The following is a 20,014-nucleotide window of genomic DNA, read 5'->3' on the forward strand; positions in this document are numbered from 1 at the left end:
AGCGTACTACGCCCGTAATACGCCAATACAAGTCTATGGGTGCGCAAAAAATACGGATTACACACTGACCACACATGTGACTTGCGAGAAATACGCACCAGGTGTCTTTTAGAAAAGCCGGCAATTCAGTGCGCGATACAGTAAACTCACACTGACAGGTTTAATAAAGAAACGAAAGAATAGATATATACACATAGAATACATATATATATATATATATATATATATTCTATGTGTCTATATCTATTCTTTCGTTTCTGTTAGAAACCCTGTCATTGGGCTCCATTATATGTCCATTTTGCAAGCCTGCGAGAAAATCTCGCCATACGGATGCCATACGGATTACATACGGATACTAACATGCGCAAAATACGCGACCACACCTTGATTACGGATGACATACGGAGCACTGTTTAGGGGCCATTCATCCGTATTACGCATGTAAAATACTGACCGTATTTTGTGTCAGTTAGTGTGACCCCGGCCTGTCATGTTCTATTTGTAAAGAAACATGGATTTAACATGTAAGTGAAAAACTATGAGATCTGACTTTGGGAATGCGAGATTTAATGACAGCTGATAATTGAAAGCGATCGATGCCAAAATGTATATTCATATCAGCTGTGTTTCTCCCAAGCAAAATTGCTAAATCTGCATCAGGGCAAAGAATATATATGCATTTTTTTTGTGTGTGTTGTCAAGTAAAATTCAGTCTGCAATGTAAGGAGCTAAAGGATAACTAGCAGCTCAGACAGCGAGCTCTGCTAAGCTCACTCCCATTACAACAGCACACAACCCTCTGAGTCAGCTCTGCACTGAAAACACACACAAGGCATCACATTACACCAGCCCACTTGATTTGACACCCTGCCAAGGTAGGTGAAAGACCTCATAAATATGCAAAGCAGGAAGTTGTTTTTTTTTGTTTTCAGTTTTTTTTTCCCAGTTAGCATATTCATGTAAATCCTCCATGATTGGCAGCTGATCACATTCCTAGAACAATGGTCTGTCTCTGGAAAGTTTCAGCTCTGGTGACTGGTCTCAGGAATCAAGGACAGAAGCTTTTTTTTTTTTTTACTTTTTTTTTTCTGAAGAGGGCTGATCCACATTGTTAATCTTTACCACTTCCCTGGAAGAGAAAGGGAGGGGCAGGGGGAGGGTTTTTAGAACTCCCTGTCATGGCCATTTTGTTTGTGGGCAGCATGGTAAGAATCTTGCCAGTAAGTAATAAACTACTAAAGCCCTGGTGCACCAGATCCTTAATTCTTTTCACCCCAGGGGCAGGTTATGTGTTACAGATCAGGGGTAAAGGAAGTCAGAATTCCCTTGCCACAGTCTCTTGTATCAGATGATAAACAATGCCTGCATCAGATATTGTTACATTGTAGCAACTTGTCCTCCTCCTCCTCCTCCTCCTCCATGACATCACTGCAATCTGATTAAATTGTGGAGGTGTGATTGATTCAGGCTTTATGTAAATAGATCAATCTTCTGGGTCTGATGGTATCATGCACAAAGGTTGTGTGCACAGTAGGTGCTGTAGTTTGGCTTTCACATAAAAAAAGAAAAGCAGGTTTGTGTTTGTATGATTGGAGTTTAAAATGGCACACTGCCTTTTTTCCAGGCTGCAGAAGGGGGTGGGGGGGGAGGATAGTGCAGACTGGAGGGACACTGCCCTCCCATCCAATCACAATCCGCCTATTTGCCATTGCAAAGTTGTTAACCCCAGAGTCTTGTGGTTATGCCTCTGCTTCTATAATCTTCTTTGGCTTTTTTTTTTTTTTTTCTTCTTTTTCTTACAAAGCTTGAAGGTTTGAGGAAGAAAAACCTCTGTGTAATCAGACATCATGGAACTAAGTAGGACTTCTTGCCTTCCCAGCCATTTCGAGAGGTTTGCAAACCCATCTGCTTCTTCTTGGAAATTGTTTGATAAAACCCAGATCGTCACCTTCTTTAGATATTGTTTTAATCCGTTCCTCTCTACGGCTTCCCGTCGCCTGGCGAAGAGGTGAGTTCATTATTAATTTTAATTCAAGTTCTCTCCAAAGTGGGGGAAAAAAAAAAAGTGGGTGGATCTGGTAGGAAAATATATAATGTTTTTTTTTTCCTTTTACTGTATACTTTTTGTAACTCTCAATGCAGATTGTTACATTGTATTTAGAACACTACTACACTCTGTATCTTTTATATTATTGTTATTCTCTTTTATTATTTAAATATTCTATGAATGTTTGTAAATATCTCTTTAATATTAGAATCTCCTGTAGCTTCCACCATAATACAGTACTAGTTTTTTTTGTTGTGTTTTTTTTTTTTAACATACAGAATATAGTTTTATATATTCTTTTTTTTTCTTTTATAATGAATGCATCAACAGATTGATTAAATTCTCTGCTCAGCACATCTGGTGTATGTACATGGCGTTAAATGATCTGAATCATTTGTTTAAAGCAAAGTAGAAGGAAGGAGGAGACGGTGACACAAGAGGTTTATTATATTCTAAGTTATGGCTGGTACTAAATGGTGGCTGTTCTTATTTGTGAAGATCAACTCCCTCTATGGCGATGACTGGGTGTAGAATGACACTGGAGGAAGATGATCTATGGATATATACTGCCCTCTTGGCCTCATTGTTATTGAGCTGGAGACAATTAAAAAATAAATTGTAGGATTTTAATGTCCTTTTTTTTTTTGCACACGGTGGGAGTTTTTTTTTTTTTTAATACATTGATCTGTGTTGGTGGCGCTGTGGTGCTCTTAACCAATTTTATATGTCAGTTACACTAAGAGAAAGGGTAGAGAGGTGGGGCAAGGCTTGATCTGATCTGTGCATATTATGTGCTAAAGATATGTCATTGCGTCTGAGTAATAACTGCAGCGTAGAACAAAGTACTTTTTTTTTTTTTTTTTTTTTAATTTATTTTTTTTTAATCATTTTATCTGCGGTTTCTCATCCAGAACCCGATCTAATCAGCGTTTCTGCCCAGACAATGCTGGAACAACAAGAAGAGTCTGAACCATTTTGTTGGCAGCTCGTCAGCGTTGCCCAAGACTGTTATAATAATATAATTTCCCCCTTCTTTTTTTTCACTGTACTATGTTTGAATAAAGGATTAATTTTATAACATATAGTTTATTATAAATCTATATAGTATTCTCTTAGAAATTTAAGTTAAAAAAAAAAAAAAAAAAAAAAAGTTGTCACTTTGTGTGGGGTTTTAAGTGTCTGTCGATGACAAAACTCTAGCAAAAAAAAAAAAAAGTTGTTTTTTTTTTTTTTTTGGCTTTCTTGAAAAGATAAGTGTCTGACCCCTCCCCCCCACTCAACAGGCAGGCTATTCACTTTGAGAGTTTTTTCATTTTTTTTTTTTCTTAAGTTTTATAAGTTCCTAATTTTTGCTGCCCACAAAGTGCCCTATTCCCTGTTTTGTTCCGTTTTATATGAAATAATCTAACATGTACATGATGTAAGTCTCCATTACTGGTAAATACTGAAGGACAATGTGTTCTATTAAACTGCACAAAAGAATTCAGCAGTTTTCTTTTTCTACCCCCTCTCCCTCCCTTATCTGCTGACAAAATGGCTGTTCCTTTAATTGGGATCCTCTATGTGAGAGCTCTTTACTCAGTGTAATCCTCAGATTAATCTAAGACATGTAGAAAGCTGGAAAACACTAGTATTTTGAAGCTTTTGGTAAATTAGATTGTGTGTTTTTGCTTTTTTTTTTTTTCAGTAAGCACTCACTAATTGAAATAGGCTAGGAACTGATCGCAAATACAATGTGTAAGGGTAAAATGTATACTGTATGCATGTGCATATATAAAATATTGCCCTCACACATATATAATTTTCTTATTGCATTTGATTTAGGACAGACAATAGACTGTTTATGCCCCATTCACAAGGGCCAATCCATTGACCAACAGTCATTTACTAATCTATATGTACAGGGCGATCAATAATGCAATTGTTCTGCACGCATAGAATAACATCTAATCGGCAGCACTACTGGAGATGTGCTACCGGTAACTATTTTCACAACTGATGAACAGACACCTGAGGAAGTCTGTTTATAGCTGAAACGCGTTGTGTTTTGAATACCATATTTTTACTGTTTTGTGTTTGTGTTTTTTTTTTTTTTTTTTTCCCTTATTACTAATTTATTTTACTCATTTATGTAGCGCCATTATTTCCACAGCGCTTAACACACCTTATTATCACTGTCTCCGATGGGGTTCACAATCTAAACTCCCTATCAGTATGTCTTTGGAATGTGGGAGGAAACTGAAGAACCCGGAGGAAACCCACGCAAACACGGGGAGAACATACAAACTCCTTGCAGATGTTGTCTTTGGTGGGATTTGAACCCAGGACCTGCAAGGCGGCAGTGCTATCCACTGAGCCACCGTGCTGCCCATTTGACTTGGCCTGTTTTTTTTGCCGGCCTGTTTAGATGCACCAATAGTCTGGACCGAGCGTTCCTACAAGCTCTTGTTCCCTTGTCTAAATGGGCCATTAGAAATTGACCACTACACACATTAAACAAAATGTTGGCAGAACCCTTCAGTTTCAATTTTTGGCTGTATCATCCACCTTTGTAATATGTATGGGGGTCTCCCGCCTCTCCCTTGACAGCAGATGTCAGGCAAAGCAAGAATTGAGCGCGGTGGATTTCATCCTGCCATATCCTTTGTTCTTACAGCCGATAAGCCACTGCTAGAGGTTTCTGGTGATGTATGCACCCCTCCCTCCTTTTTTAAGGCCTAACTCAGATTTCAGTGCTTCACATACATGTTATCATGGATAGATCACATTACCCATAATAGTCACGGGGCCTTCTTATATGTTCATATTTCTAAGACTTCCAGTCCTGGAAAAAAAAAAAAAAGATACCTGTCAGTTTTTGATCCAAATATTCAATCACTCATTCATCGGGTAACTAAGCGCGCGCCATCACTTAGTTACAGCGTGCTCGCGCAGGGATCTGGTAGCCAAGGTACACAGCGGGTAACTAAGCGACGCGCTCGCTTATTTGCCCGATATTTACCTTGGATACCAGCGTCCTCGCTGGTCCTGATCTCTGGTGAATCTGCCTGTTTGACAGGTCACCAGAGATTATGTAGCGAGGCACCAGCGATCCTGACCAGGTCGTATCGTTGTCGGGATCGCTGGTGCATCGTTTAGTGTAACGGGGCCCTTAGTCTTAGTTTTTCTTGTGCAAAAAAAAAAAAAAAAAAAAGGGTTCTACTACACGACAAAATCACTGGATCGCACTCAGTCCAGTGTTATTCAACGACGTCAGGCAGATATCCAAATATTTATTTTTTTTTTGCTTGTTTGTTTTTCCTCAAACCGAGTGGCCCCAGGAGTAAAATTGCAGCATGCATGATTAGCCTCCAATAAATCAGATTGCACTCGGCCATTCAGATCTATGGATTTATGAACAACATCGGACCGCGCTTGCATGATATCCGTTTGTGATCATATGATGAGCAAAGTCTAAATTAGCATTATCTGACCATTTTTTGGGGGATGGAGAACATACGGTCCTGTGACCCTAGCATTGGGGTAAGATCTGTTTATATCAGCCAAAAGAACGCTTTGTTGGCCTCCGATGGTTGAATGGAACCCTAAAAGTACGTTTGCCCCGTATGCAGGGAGCTTTTCCCAATGAACACCCCAAAGTAGTGGCTCAGAAGCAGACAATACACAGCCTTATCCACTTTCAAGCTATATGGTCAGATTCAATTTAGTTACTCCGGGGAAAAAAAAATTCAAGTTGGATTTTTAGTCTAAGTGCATACCCAAGCTGTGAAAATAGCCTGAAAGTTCATGGCAAAATACATGCAAGTCTGCATTCACATGTCAGTGTAGAGACTGCAATCTCCGGACAGACTGCAGATCTCCTGACCCAAATGAACAACCTTGTAGTCTTACATGAACCTGTTTGTTTTGGTCAGGAGACCCATAGTTGGAACCGTTATTGCGGTCTGTTGATAAACCATGACATGCGGACACGAGAATGCAGATTTTGCTGTGGAGTGGTCCATTGACTTCACCATTTCCACTCTTTTGCAAAGTTTCACAAAAGGACATGGTAAAGACCCACAAGATGCCTTGTTGGACGTGCCATCTGAGGTTTCTGGGTATGACTGATTTATAAGAATTGGGCTTCTTTCACTTTACCAAATACAGCGACACAATCTTTCATTTGCGACTATAGTGAAAGCCAGAAGATGCTATTAGCTCTTTACCAAGTACAGCAGCTCCTTCATTCATGTGATTTGGTTGGGGTCCCAACCTTGTAGTCAAATAGTAAGAACTAACAGAAGAGTACAACGTTCTCCAGGGCTTCATTCAGACATCTATTTTTTGTAAGTGAAAAATTGATCTAAGGGTTATGGTCATTGTGGGTTACAACTCCTAAAAGGGCGATTAATTCAAAGCGGAAGCCGCTGGGAGAATGGACCGGTCGCTAATTTTAGTTGCTTTACTACGGAACATATACAAATGGTGGCCTTTAGTGATGAGCGAATGTGCTCAGATAAGGTGTTTAAACATGTAGCCCGCACTTCCCATTCGCACAGAACGATCGGTAATATTATTGTTCTGTAACTGTATGCATACACTGTCATTGTTCTCAGCAGTCTGTCCTGTTAAGAATTATTTGAAATCAAGCTTAAAAATCATGTTACTTGATGAACGAGCGCTTTGCTCGATCACTGGATGATTGGCGGCCTGTTTACACTGCCTGATTATAGGGAAACAAGCATTACTAGAAACTGTTTCCAATTATCAACCAACATAAATGTACCCCGAGTGCTTAAACATTACAATTGTGCTCAAAAGTTTACATACCCAAGCAGAATTTTTGCTTTCTTGGCCTGTTTTCAGAGAATATGAATGATGACACCAAAACTTTGTCTCCACTCATGGTTGGTGGTTGGGTGAAGCCATTTATTGCCAAACTACTGTGTTTTCTCTTTTTAATTCCTAATGACAACCCAAAACATCCAAATGACCCTGATGAAAAGTTTACATACCCTGGTGATTTTGGCCTGATAACACGCACAGAAGTTGACACAAATGGGTTTGAAGGGCTACTAAAGGTAACATCCTCATCTGTGACCTGTGACAAATGCCAGGAAAATTGTTCGGGATGCAAAGAAAAACCCACAGACAACATCAGCTGAAATACTGGACTCTCTGAAAACTAGCGGTGTGGCTGTTTCAAGATGCACAATAAGGAGGCACCTGAAGTAAAATGGGCTGCATGGTCGAGTCACCAAAAGAAAGCCGAATGACCCTGATCAAAAGTTCACATAACCCATTTCTTAATACCGTGTATTGCCCCCTCTGACGTCAATGACAGCTTGAAGTCTTCTGTGGTAGTTGTGGATGAGGTTCTTTATTTTCTCAGATGGTAAAGCTATCCACTCTTCTTTGCAAAAAGCCTCGAGTTCCTGTAAATTCCTGGGCTTTCTAGCATGAACTGCGCATTTGAGATCTCCCCAAGTAGTTTAATGATATTGAGGTCAGGAGACTGTGATGGTCACTCCAGAACCTTCACTTTGTTCTGCTGTAGCCAATGACAGGTCAACTTGGCCTTGTGTTTTGGATCATTGTCATGTTGGAATGTCCAAGTACGTCCTATGTGCAGCTTCTGGGCTGATGAGTGCAAATTTGCCTCCATTATTTGCTGATAATATGCTGCATTCATCTTTCCTGCAACTTTGACCAAGTTTGCTGTGCCTTTGTAGATCACGCATCCCCAAAACATCATTGTTTTGTTAACTTGGGTTGTCATTATTATTTGAAAAGAGAAAGCTCAGACGTTTGAGAATAAATGGCTTCACCCAAACAATAACCATGAGTGGAGAAAAAGTTTTGGTGTTAACATTCATATTCTCTGAAAAAAGGCCAAGAAAGCAAAAATTCTCCTGGGGTATGTAAACTTCTGAACATAACTGTATATACACTGCTCAGATAAATAAAGGGAACACTTAAACAGCAGAATATAACTCCACGTAAATCAAACTGTCCACTTAGGAAGCAACACCGATTGACAATCAATTTCACATGATGTTGCGCAAATGGAATAGACAACAGATGGAAATTATTGGCAAATATCAAGACACCCTCAATAAGAGTGGTTCTGCAGGTGGGGACCACAGACCACATCTCCGTACCAATGCTTTCTGGCTGATGTTTTGGTCACTTTTGAATGTTGGTTGTGCTTTCACACTCGTAGCATGAGACGGACTCTACAACCCACACAAGTGGCTCAGGTAGTGCAGCTCATCCAGGATGGCACATCAATGCGAGCTGTGGCAAGAAGGTTTGCTGTGTTTGTCAGCGTAGTGTCCAGAGGCTGGAGATGCTACCAGGAGACAGGCCAGTACACCAGGAGACATGGAAGGGGGCCGTAAGAGGGCAACAACCCAGCAGCAGGACCGCTACCTCAGCCTTTGTTCAAGGAGGAGCACTGCCAGAGCCCTGCAAAATGACCTCCAGCAGGCCACAAATGTGCATGTGTCTGCACAAACGGTTAGAAACCGACTCCATGAGGATGGTCTGAGTGCCCAACATCCACAGATGGGGGTTGTGCTCACACCCCAACTTCACCCCAGTTGTGAAGTGGGTATCGGGCTTCCAGTAATATGCTCCCCTTGCTGTGCAAATGTTGCTCCAAGTACTGTTGAGAGGGACAAATTTATTTTATTTTTTTTTTTTCGTTTTGCATGGGTTAAGTATATGTGCACACACAGGGCTTATCCACTATGGGAAATGTACAGCAGGAAATGCCATCAAGCTGTGGACTTAAAATCCTTCTCACAGGTCAATTTACATTGCGATTTGTTACCTCTCAACCACAATTCTGCTACTGTAACATGCAACAGAAAAGCCTCTGTGTACACAGCGTCTACAAGTCACACATGGGATGGTGCGCTTATGAAGGGTGAAGGCTATCTTTCTGGACTCTTAGATCAGCTGAGATGCTGCTTTTGCATGACCACTAGCTAATGTGTGTGTTTCCAGAGCACTGGTGGTTGTCAGAGATACTTCATACCCAAGCTTATTGAAAAAAAAAAAAAAAAAAAAATCCTACTTTCATGTGTCCCTAAAAATCACTTGGATCTCTCCTGGTATAATGGTGTCCACAGACATTAACATTTTCTTCTAGCCAAATCTTGGTTCATACTTAAACATTTTAGCTCCCATGAGTTTATTTGCACAGGATGGTCAAATTGCTGGGAAGGTTTTTTGCTGTGTTTAAAAAGGGGTTGCCTCAAGTTGTTGTCTTCAGGAGCATACCACTCCTCAGCCTCCTACTTGCCCACAGCTGGTGCATTCTTGAAGATTGACAATTTGGGACGAAGGAATGGCTTTCCCTCTGCGACATTGGAGTAGCACAGGTGGCACGGAAGCTAGCCGGATCCAGTGTCCTTGTTTAGGAAATCGACCACCTCAGAGGAGGCTGGTAACCTAGGTAATGAGCAGTAAACTATAGAATTCACAAATTTGAAAGTGAGGAGGATTTTTACAATTGCAATTTTTTTTTTTTTTTTTTCAGAATCAAAAGGTTGAGTCGACAATCTAATGCGGGGTTCCCCAACTCCAGTCCTCAAGGCCCCCCAACAGATCATGTTTTCAGGATTTCCTTAGTATTGCACAAGTGATAATTGCTTCACCTGTGCAATACAAAGGAAATCCTGAAAACATGATCTGTTGGGGGGCCTTGAGGACTGGAGTTGGGGAACCCTGATATAATGTATTGGGCCCCTGACTCTCCCCAGTCGGAAACATTTGGATCTTCATGTCCGACATAGGTCTTAAACCTCCTATACATTTTATATATCTGTTTTGGATTGTTTGGTCTGAACTAGCGTTTGGTTACCTTTTTTTATTAAGATTTCTATATGCACCTCGTGGCTAAAGGCCGTAAAGATCAATATATTTCCATGTAACTGTGGATTGTTGGAAGTTTTTACCATTGATTATCTTGCTCATTAACATCTGGTGTGGATTTTAGATCTGCGGCATGTCCATTTAGACTCTGGATTTTCAGTGGATTACGCCCAGAGCAACACGTATGTAACTCTGGTGGATTTGCCGTTTTTTTTTTTTTTTTTTTTTACACTTTGACACCTTATTTTGTGAACAAATTGGCACAATTGACCATATGTCCTTTTTAAAGAGTTGTTCCACCACTTTTGTATTCATAGCTTACCTTGAGGATAGGTCATCAGTATCAGATAGGTTGGGGTCTGACAGTTGCACCTGCCATTTTGACCTAATAAGAGTGGATCTGTGGTGCAGAGCAGTAGCCACCAATAAGTTGGTAGAGCTGTACTGCATCCATCTGCCTTCAGCTTTGATACAGCCGATCGTTGGGGTCCGACAACCCCTACCAATCACATAATGAAGACCTATCCTCCTGATAGGCCATCGGTATAATGGTGGCACAACCCTTTAACCAATTCTGCTCAAGCTGGTGGGTGAGAGGGTAGAGAATCCGACAGCTATAAGTGACCCTATGGTTTGTGTCCTGCAGAAATGCCCTTTGGTTAGTGGTATAGCTTGAAGCTATGCAAAATCTCCAACAGGACCCCCGACAAACACGAGTCTTTAATGATATTGGTCTTCTCATATGTGCCTAAGAATATTGATCATGGGGATAAGCATCTGCTATCATCTACATACAGTACATTTGTACCCTAATGACATGGCAGGACCATGAAATGTGCATTTTCGGCATAAATCCATACATATTCAGGTTTCATTACACTTTTCAATATGGTGAATAATGATGATCTTTTATCAAATCTCCTGCTTTATTAATGTCTGATATTGACTTCAGTATTTCATCCTGCATGTAGATGCTGTCCGTCCTGGGCTGCTACTAGTAACAAGTAAAGCAGTGCAGCTATGTCATGCTGCATACAAGGCTTTCTTTCCTACCTTCAGTTTCAGCAGAAACGCTAAATTCTCCACAAAAAAACCATAACGCTAATTAACGCCTTGAAGTTTCTGCTCTTTCCGTTCCAAAAATTCAGCAGAAGGGCTATATTCATTTAGGGATGTTGACTCTCTTACCCTATTTCTGCTCCTGACGACAGCAGACATACTGTGTGAATACTGTCGTGAGGTTTTATTTGTGAAAGTAATGTATTATGGTGATGTGCAGTATAAGGTGTTAATGCATAATGTGAATAAAGCATAAGGATAAGCTTAGGACAGGTTAGCATGTAGGTAGGAAATGGTTAAGGTTAGGACTAGCCCAATGGGAGGGCACTAGTGCTGATAAGAAGGAGGGCACTTCCTGGTAAGAGGGAGTTGAGTGTCAGCCAGTGAAGTGCATAGTGAAGGTCAAGTTCAGGTGCGGTGGGCTGGTAAGGGCAGCATGGGCCAAACGTTCAGGTCAGTAGGTGGCCAAATAGAGATCCTTGATGGACATTTCAACAGCATCTGGAGGCTGAAACCACCCTGTCGTAGCAGAGCTGGAGTTCTTTGTGGGAAAGCATTAAATAGGGATTATCGGCATGAGGAATATGTTGGTTTATTTTTTATTTGTACAGTAATACATGGGAAAGAGTCGCTGAGTATTTAAGATAAAGGACTTTATTCTATGTGTGTCTTTATTACATTTTACTATGGGGATAGTAATGGGGGGCGTCTTAGAGACTCTTCTCCATTACTAACCCCTGTGCTTGATATCAGCTGACAGTACAAAGCTGACATCAACCCCAAAACTATTACCGCACTTGCCACCACATCAGGACAAGTGGGAATAGCGGAGGCTATACACCAGAATTGGTGCATCTAAAGGATGTGCCATCTCTGGGACAGCTGAGAGCTGACGTTTTTAGTCTGGGAGGTGGTCAATCTCCATGGCCCCTTCTTAGCCTATTAATATCAGCCCACAGCTGTTTGCCTAGCCTTTTCTGGATATTAATTATAGGTAGGACCCCACATCATTATTTTTTTTTTTTTTTTTTTTATGTGGGGAGGGGGTTTAACAACTAGTAAAAGTAAATGCTAAGTAAACAGCTGTGAGCTGATATTAATAGCCTTGGAAGCTCCATGTTTATTACCCCGTTCCCAGGCTATAAACATCTGCCCCCAGCGCTATTCGTTTTCCCTCCACTAGTTATTAAAAATTAGAGGGACCCCCACGCCATTTTTTTTTTTTTTTTACATATTTATTATGAGCTAAATACATGGTGAGAAATATCGCATTGAACACGGATGACACTCGTCCTACTTTTCAGGAACAACATTGGAACGACTTTCTTTTTTCCTTTCTTTGCACTGATGAGTGTGAGCCCTTAGAAAGCTTTCCTAGCAAGAATAGTGTTGGAAGCCAGTGGCTGATCCAGCTGCTGTGACTTTCATCCTATCACAAATTCATTGCAAACAAATAAGGCGGCGGCTATACGGAGACTAGATTGTGCAGCCAAAAATCACTCTGTGTTGCTAATACTCTGTAACATAGTGCAGGTGAAACTGTGATGACCAAGTTGTAAAAAGTTGGATTTTTTTCCGACTTGCTTGTCATGGTCGCAGTACCTTGTCGATCACAATGTGACCTCATTTACCAGCATTACACGGCAATGTAGTAGCAATTTTTGGCTGCACTTCCAATGTTGCCTTCCAACTCCCAATTTTCTTTTATGCGGCTTTGAATGAAACCCATAGTGCCAACATCGTGCCTATTTTGCAGAAATTTAATGAAATTCTATCACGTGTTACTGTTGCATGTTGGCACACAGAAGTTATTTCAGCTTACCTCACTGTTTCTTAGCTGGAATAATATGATCCGAGCACGGATTGGTCTCTGCAAACCTGAAGAATGTTCCAAAAAATGGGGAAATCCAGCTCAAAGGATAAAAATGATTTTTATTTTGACTTTAGTAAAATCATTGGTACAAAAGGGCAGCTATGTACAAATAGGTATACCCCATGAAGGGAACTACCTTGGACTGAATTACAGAGCACCTGGGCACGCTTCGAACACACAGGTTCTTAAGGTACTGTCACACTTATCGCTGGTCGGGATCGCTGGTGCATCGCTATGACGCGGTCAGGATCGCTGGTGCATCGCTAAGTGGTCGCTAGTGAGCTGCCACACAGGCAGATCACACCAGCGACATCGCAGGGGTCGGGGGTCGCTACTTACCTGTCAGACGAGGCGATCTTGATGTCCTCCCGCCCGCGTCCACGCGTCGCTCGTCGGCACCGCAGGAAGCTGACGACGAGAAACGGTCCAGGACGTTCTCGCGCGATCAGCGATAACCAGCGGGGGAGCGGGTCGTAGGTATCAGACATAGCGATATCACTAGCAATATCGCTATAACGTCACAAAAACCTCTCACGTTATAGTGATATTGCTAGCGATATCACTTAAGGTACTGTCACACTTAGCGATGCACCTGCTATATGACGCGGTCAGGATCGCTGGTGCATTGCTAAGTGGTCGCTAGTGAGCTGTCACACGGGCAGATCTCACCGACATCGCAGGGGTCGGGGGTCGCTACTTACCTGTCAAACTAGGCGATCCTGACGTCCTCCCGCCCGGCTCCACGCTCGTCTCTCCACAGGAAGCTGACGACGAGAAACAGTCCAGGACGTTCTCGCGCGATCAGCGATAACCAGCGGGGGAGCCGGTCGTAGGTAAGTATCACACACAGCGATATCGCTAGCGATATCGCTTAGTGTGACAGGCCCTTTAGTGTGACAGGCCCTTTAGTGTGACAGGCCCTTTAGACTCAGGATAAGCTCTGAGGCAAACATTGCATCATATAAAGACAATAAACAGATGAAATAAATAATTACAAAAAAAAAAAACACGTGATGTCAACATACACAAAAATATAAAAATAAAAATGCAATGTGCAGACAATGAATGTATTTGTGCAAATGAAAATAAAAAAAATACAAAAATCAATAATATAACATAAATTCTTTTCTTAGATTAAGACCTGTGGGTGCACGTGTGTTCAACAGAAAAGTCCAAAAAGCTTCTCTATTGCGCAGCACTTGTTCGCGATCACCTCCTCTAGGATGTTTCTTAATACGTTCAATTGCATAGACCCTGCAAGAAAAAAACACTTCTATTGTGTACAGACACAAAGTGTTTGGAAATATTAGACATGTGTCTAGTGGAACTATGTACAATATCATATAAATGCTCACGAAATCTTTCTCATAATTTGCGGATAGTCGATCCAACATATTTCAAAGCACAATGCGTGCATTCAATGATATAAATGACATGATCTGAATTACAATTGAGAAAATTCTGAATTTTATGATTTACTATTTGCTGCATTCTGAAAATGAGTAGTTTTATGAGAAAAAGAACATGTTTTGCATAACGAATGTCCACATTTGTGATAACCCACAGTTGATAACCAATTGCTTGCACCAGTATTTTTTTGTCCATCCAGAAAACTAGGCGACAGAACATTTCCTAAAGTGGGCGCTTTTCTTGAAACAATTTTGATACCGTCCCCCCGTAAATTGTTAGTAATGTCATCACTTCTTAATATATGCAAATTGTTTTGTATAATGTTTGAAATGGAACAAAAATAAGAGCTGTACATTAATACTAAGGTTGGACAATCAAAGGAATTTTTTTGCAGGCAAGACTGCCTCTGGATGAGAGAATCCCTAGATTTAGTATCAGTTTATTGTCTTTATAAGATGTAATGTTTCCTCAGCACTTATCCTGAGTCTAAAGGGCCTGTCACACTAAGCAATATCGCTATAACATCACTGGTTTTGTGACGTTATAGCGATATCGCTATGTCTGATACTTACCTCCGACCGGCTCCCCCGCTGGTTATCGCTGATCGCACGAGAAGGTCCTGGGACGTTTCTCATCGTCAGCTTCCTGCTGTGATGACGAGCGACGCGTGGATGTGGGCGGGAGGACGTCAGGATCGCCTCGTCTGACAGGTAAGTAACGACCCCCGACCGCTGCTATGTCGCTGGTGAGATCTGCCTGTGTGGCAGCTCACTAGCGACCACTTAGCGATGCACCAGCGATCCTGACCGCGTCATATCGCTGGTCGGGATCGCTGGTGCACTGTTAAGTGTGACAGTACCTTAAGAACCACTGTTGCATATGGACCACATATCTTCATCCTTGTGCACAACTGTAGGCTTGAAACAGATCTGTCGCCATAATTATAAATCAGACTTTTACTTGGGAGTCTTGTGTATTCCTGAGGAGCACTCCCTCCACCCATAACCTGTGTCACACTAAGGAAATCCTGAAAACATTAGTTGTTGGTGTCCCTTGAGGAGCAAAGTTGTGCATCCCTGCTGTAGTTGACGCCTGCTATGTATATAGGCAGATACACGTCAGTAAGGCTACTTTCACACATCAGTTTTTTGCCGTCAGGCAGGATCCGGCTATTTTTAGAAAAAACGGATCCGGCATAAATTTTGGAGAACTGTAGAAACGGATCCGTTTTTTTGCTGGATCCGTCTAGCAGGTTATATCTGTTCCTGGGGGCTGGCCAATTGGATCTGAGCATGCGCAGACTTAAAAAAACCGGATCCGGTGGCTGGATCCGTCTTTTTCTGGAGCCGGCGCATTCCGGCGCCCATAGACTTTCGTTGTAGCAAAAAGCTGGAAGCGCCGGATCCGGCGCTTCCGGCTTTTTCGCCGGAGACAAAAAACGTTACTGTAGCCGTTTTTTCCAGACGCCGGAATGAGACAAGTTGCCGGATCCGGCAAAAAACAGATGAAACGCAATGCCATCCGGCACGATCCAGCGCTAATGCAAGTCAATGGGGAAAAACTGGATCCGGCATTGCATTTTGCCGGATCCGGTTTTACAAAAAAAAGCCGGATCGCGCCTGAAGGCAAAAAACTGATGTGTGAAAGAGGCCTAACTAGAACGCTTTGGAGATTCATCTCCCTCTGTTAGCTGCACGTTTTGGCAGGAAATGTGGCTGCGGATATTAGGACAGCCTTGATGATGATAATCCAGTTCTCTTACAGTACTTATCGTGAGCGTTCCTCTGGTCAGTATTTCCTTACAGTCACGGAAAAGGATGGAAGAAGAGAGACTTTGTTGGGATCTGTTCTAATTTTTAATATTGGTATGTAACAATACAGCCATATATTATATTTTTTTCTAGAGTTAAATTGATCCTACGTCGGCCCCATATTTAATGTGACTATATTTCTAATGTGCTGCCTTCTTCTATTGCTTCCTCCATCTCTGGGATTGGTGCCAATTTTTATTCATCTCCAAATTGGCCTATCCATACTGTAGGCCTGGGTAGCGCTACGGAAAGTCTGAACCATGACTCCTGCCTTTCCCTTGTTGTTGGATTGACCAAGATGACAGTGCAGTGGGAGACTGGAGAGGCTTCAATCAAACTTTGGACCATGCTCCTCATGTTTCTGTTCATGGTTTTAGGCTTACTCGTGCATCATCTTTATTATGCCTATGTGTGTGTCAACGGTATGTCAGAGGCTGCAGACAGTCGCACTGCATCTAGCTGCAGAAGGTCTCTGTGTTTGGCCTTGCAGACACCTTCTTAACCCTTCTTACTCTTGGACCCAGTGGCAACTTTTCTCCGGCTCTAATTGACACACCTATGCCTGGTTGTTTATAGATTGATATTTCCATTTCCCCCTGTTGAGGCTTGAAGCTATAGCAGTCGGCTATCTTCCTATTTGGTGTTGCTGGGGGGATGTCTGTGTTACATTTGAGTCTACTCAAGATAAGTGTTCTCCTTCTTTGTCTATCCCAGCTGTATTTAGTAGTAGTGGGGATCAACTATTATTAATTATTATTATATTTATTTATATAGCACCATTGATTCCATGGTGTTGCACATGAGAAGGGGTCACATACAAATTACAGATATCACTTACAGTAAGCAAACTAACAATCACAGACTGATACAGAGTGGAGAGGAACCTGCCCTTTCGGGCTTACATGCTACAGGATGGTGGCGAAGGAGACAGTATGTTGATGGGTTGCAGCAGTTCCGGTGTTGGTTGAGGTGATATCACCGGTAGTGGTGAGAGAGAAGGATGTAGCAGGGTCATTGCAGGCGGTAGGTTTTCTTGAAGAGGTGGGTTTTCAGGTTCCGTCTGAAGGATCTAGATGTGGCTGATAGTCGGACTTGTTGGGGCAAAGAATTCCAGAGAATAGGGGCAATTCGGGAGAAGTCTTGGAGGCGGTTGGGAGAGGAGCGAATAAGTGTGGAGGACAGGAGGCCTTGGGAGGACCGGAGATTACGTGAGGATAGGTATCGGGAGATAAGTTCAGAGACATATGGGGGAGACAGGTTATAGATGGCCTTGTAGGTCAGTATTAGTAATTTGAACTGGATACGCTGAGGGAATGGAAGCCAGTGAAGAGATTTGCAGAGGGGAGAAGCGGAGGAGTAGCGAGGAGAGAGATGAATTAGTCAGGCAGCAGAGTTAAGGATGGACTGGAGAGGTGTGAGGGTGTTAGCAGGTAGACCACAGAAAAGGATGTTGCAGTAGTTGAGGCGTAGTGCTCACCCTGTCATTCCCTAAGTAGGGCTTATCGCCAGGGTCAGGCAGGTATTAGGTTCCTGCTCGGCGATAGATTCAGAACTTACAGTTGTGGCCAAAAGTATTGACACCCCTGCAATTTTGTCAGATAATACTCAGTTTCTTCCTGAAAATGATTGCAATCACAAATTCTTTGGTATTATCTTCATTTAATTTGTCTTAAATGAAAAAACACAAATGAGAATGAAGCAAAACATTGATCATTTCACACAAAACTCCAAAAATGGGCCAGACAAAAGGATTGGCACCCTCAGCCTAATACTTGGTTGCACAACCTTTAGCCAAAATAACGGCGACCAACCGCTTCCGGTAACCATCAATGAGTTTCTTACAATGCTCTGCTGGAATTTTAGACCATTCTTCTTTGGCAAACTGCTCCAGGTCCCTGATATTTGAAGGGTGCCTTCTCCAAACTGCCATTTTTAGATCTCTCCACAGGTGTTCTATGGGATTCAGGTCTGGACTCATTGCTGGCCACCTTAGAAGTCCCCAGTGCTTTCTCTCAAACCATTTTCTACTGCATTTTGAAGTGTGTTTTGGGTCATTGTCCTGCTGGAAGACCCATGACCTCTGAGGGAGACCCAGCTTTCTCACACTGGGCCCTACATTATGCTGCAAAATTTGTTGGTAGTCTTCAGACTTCATAATGCCATGCACATGGTCAAGCAGTGCAGTGCCAGAGGCAGCAAAGCAACCCCAAAACATCAGGGAACCTCTGCCATGTTTGACTGTAGGGACCGTGTTCTTTTCTTTGAATGCCTCTTGTTCTCCTGTAAACTCTATGTTGATGCCTCTGCCCAAAAACCTCTACTTTTGTCTCATCTGACCTGAGAACATTCTTCTAAAACGTTTTAGGCTTTTTCAGGTAAGTTTTGGCAAACTCCAGCCTGGCTTTTTTATGTCTCGGGGTAAGAAGTGGGGTCTTCCTGGGTCTCCTACCATACAGTCCCTTTTCATTCAGACGCTGACGGATAGTACGGGTTGACACTGTTGTACCCTCGGACTGCAGGGCAGCTTGAACTTGTTTGGATGTTCGTTGAGGTTCTTTATCCAACATCCGCACAATCTTGCGTTGAAATCTCTTGTCAATTTTTCTTTTCCGTCCACATCTAGGGAGGTTAGCCACAGTGCCATGGGCTTTAAACTTCTTGATGACACTGCGCACGGTAGACACAGGAACGTTCAGGTCTTTGGAGATGGACTTGTAGCCTTGAGATTGCTCATGCTTCCTCACAATTTGGTTTCTCAAGTCCTCAGACAGTTCTTTGGTCTTCTTTCTTTTCTCCATGCTCAATGTGGTACACACAAGGACACAGGACAGAGGTTGAGTCAACTTTAATCCATGTCAACTGGCTGCAAGTGTGATTTAGTTATTGCCAACACCTGTTAGATGCCACAGGTAAGTTACAGGTGCTGTTAATTACACAAATTAGAGAAGCATCACATGATTTTTCGAACCGTGCCAATACTTTTGTCCACCCTCTTTTTTATGTTTGGTGTGGAATTATATCCAATTTGGCTTTAGAACAATTCTTTTTGTGTTTTTCCATTTAAGACAAATTAAATGAAGATAATAACAAAGAATTTGTGTTTGCAATCATTTTCAGGAAGAAACTGTGTATTATCTGACAAAATTGCAGGGGTGTCAATACGTTTGGCCACAACTGTATATAGCGAAGTTTGGGGCAGACGGGGTGATGTTAGATCTGCCTAAGGGGATCTCCACTCCCCCCCCCCCCCCCCCCCCTTCCCTAGTGTTGGGCTCCATTCCCTTCATGTTGCTCTTGGTCTTACCTACACTGTGCGTGACAGTGTGCTCTGCAGGAGCCATTACATTAAGATGCTGTTTAGTGTAGCATTTGTACTAGTGCGCTGCAGACGTAGTCCTGGTGTGCTGATGTATAGGAGACAAACTACAGTACTCAGCAGTGACCACTACAGAGTATGGAGCTGTGCTGGCCCATTCCCTGTATACAGCAGCGCACCGGACCTCCATTAATATCATCTAAATGAATTCTCCTATGGATAGGCTGTCAATTTGTAAAGGCTCCCCATACATATTACACTAATGGCAGCCAGACCCCCACAAACGTTTCAGTAAGCACGGCAGGGCATACTAGTCTGGTGCTGCCTCCTCCTGGATTTTCCCTGCATCGCTCTATTTGATAGGTTTATCCCATTATGTATATATCAGGAGAGATTTGTCAACCACCTGGAGCAATGCAAGAATAAGCCCGCCACGGGCAAAGCCAGACTAATTTAGTCTTTCCTTATAGACCCTGGTCAAATCTCTAAACTATTTATCTGAAATGCTGGAGGGTTTCTTGGAAAAACATGCCTAGTTGCAATCATGCAGGTCATTTTGTTCCAGAATCACATTTTCAATGGCCCAAAAAAAAAAAACTTTTTTTTTTTTTTTTTTACTCTGCCCAATGTGCTTA

The 20,014-nt window shown here is 42.2% G+C and overlaps 1 protein-coding gene across 1 annotated transcript in view; it reads left to right on the forward strand.

The window, feature by feature from the left end:
* The first annotated feature begins 1,485 nt into the window (after positions 1-1,485).
* Positions 1,486-20,014, forward strand: part of EPC1 (enhancer of polycomb homolog 1) — a 96,165-nt gene continuing 77,636 nt past the window's right edge. Inside the window, exons 1-2 of the mRNA XM_073581687.1 lie at positions 1,486-1,573; positions 1,805-2,008. The gene's annotated coding sequence lies outside the window, so the exon portion shown is untranslated. The remainder of the gene's footprint in view (positions 1,574-1,804; positions 2,009-20,014) is intronic.

Source organism: Dendrobates tinctorius, unplaced genomic scaffold, assembly GCF_039654945.1.
Source record: "Dendrobates tinctorius isolate UK_male_01 unplaced genomic scaffold, ASM3965494v1 ptg000070l, whole genome shotgun sequence".
NCBI classification, from domain to species: Eukaryota; Metazoa; Chordata; class Amphibia; order Anura; family Dendrobatidae; genus Dendrobates; species Dendrobates tinctorius.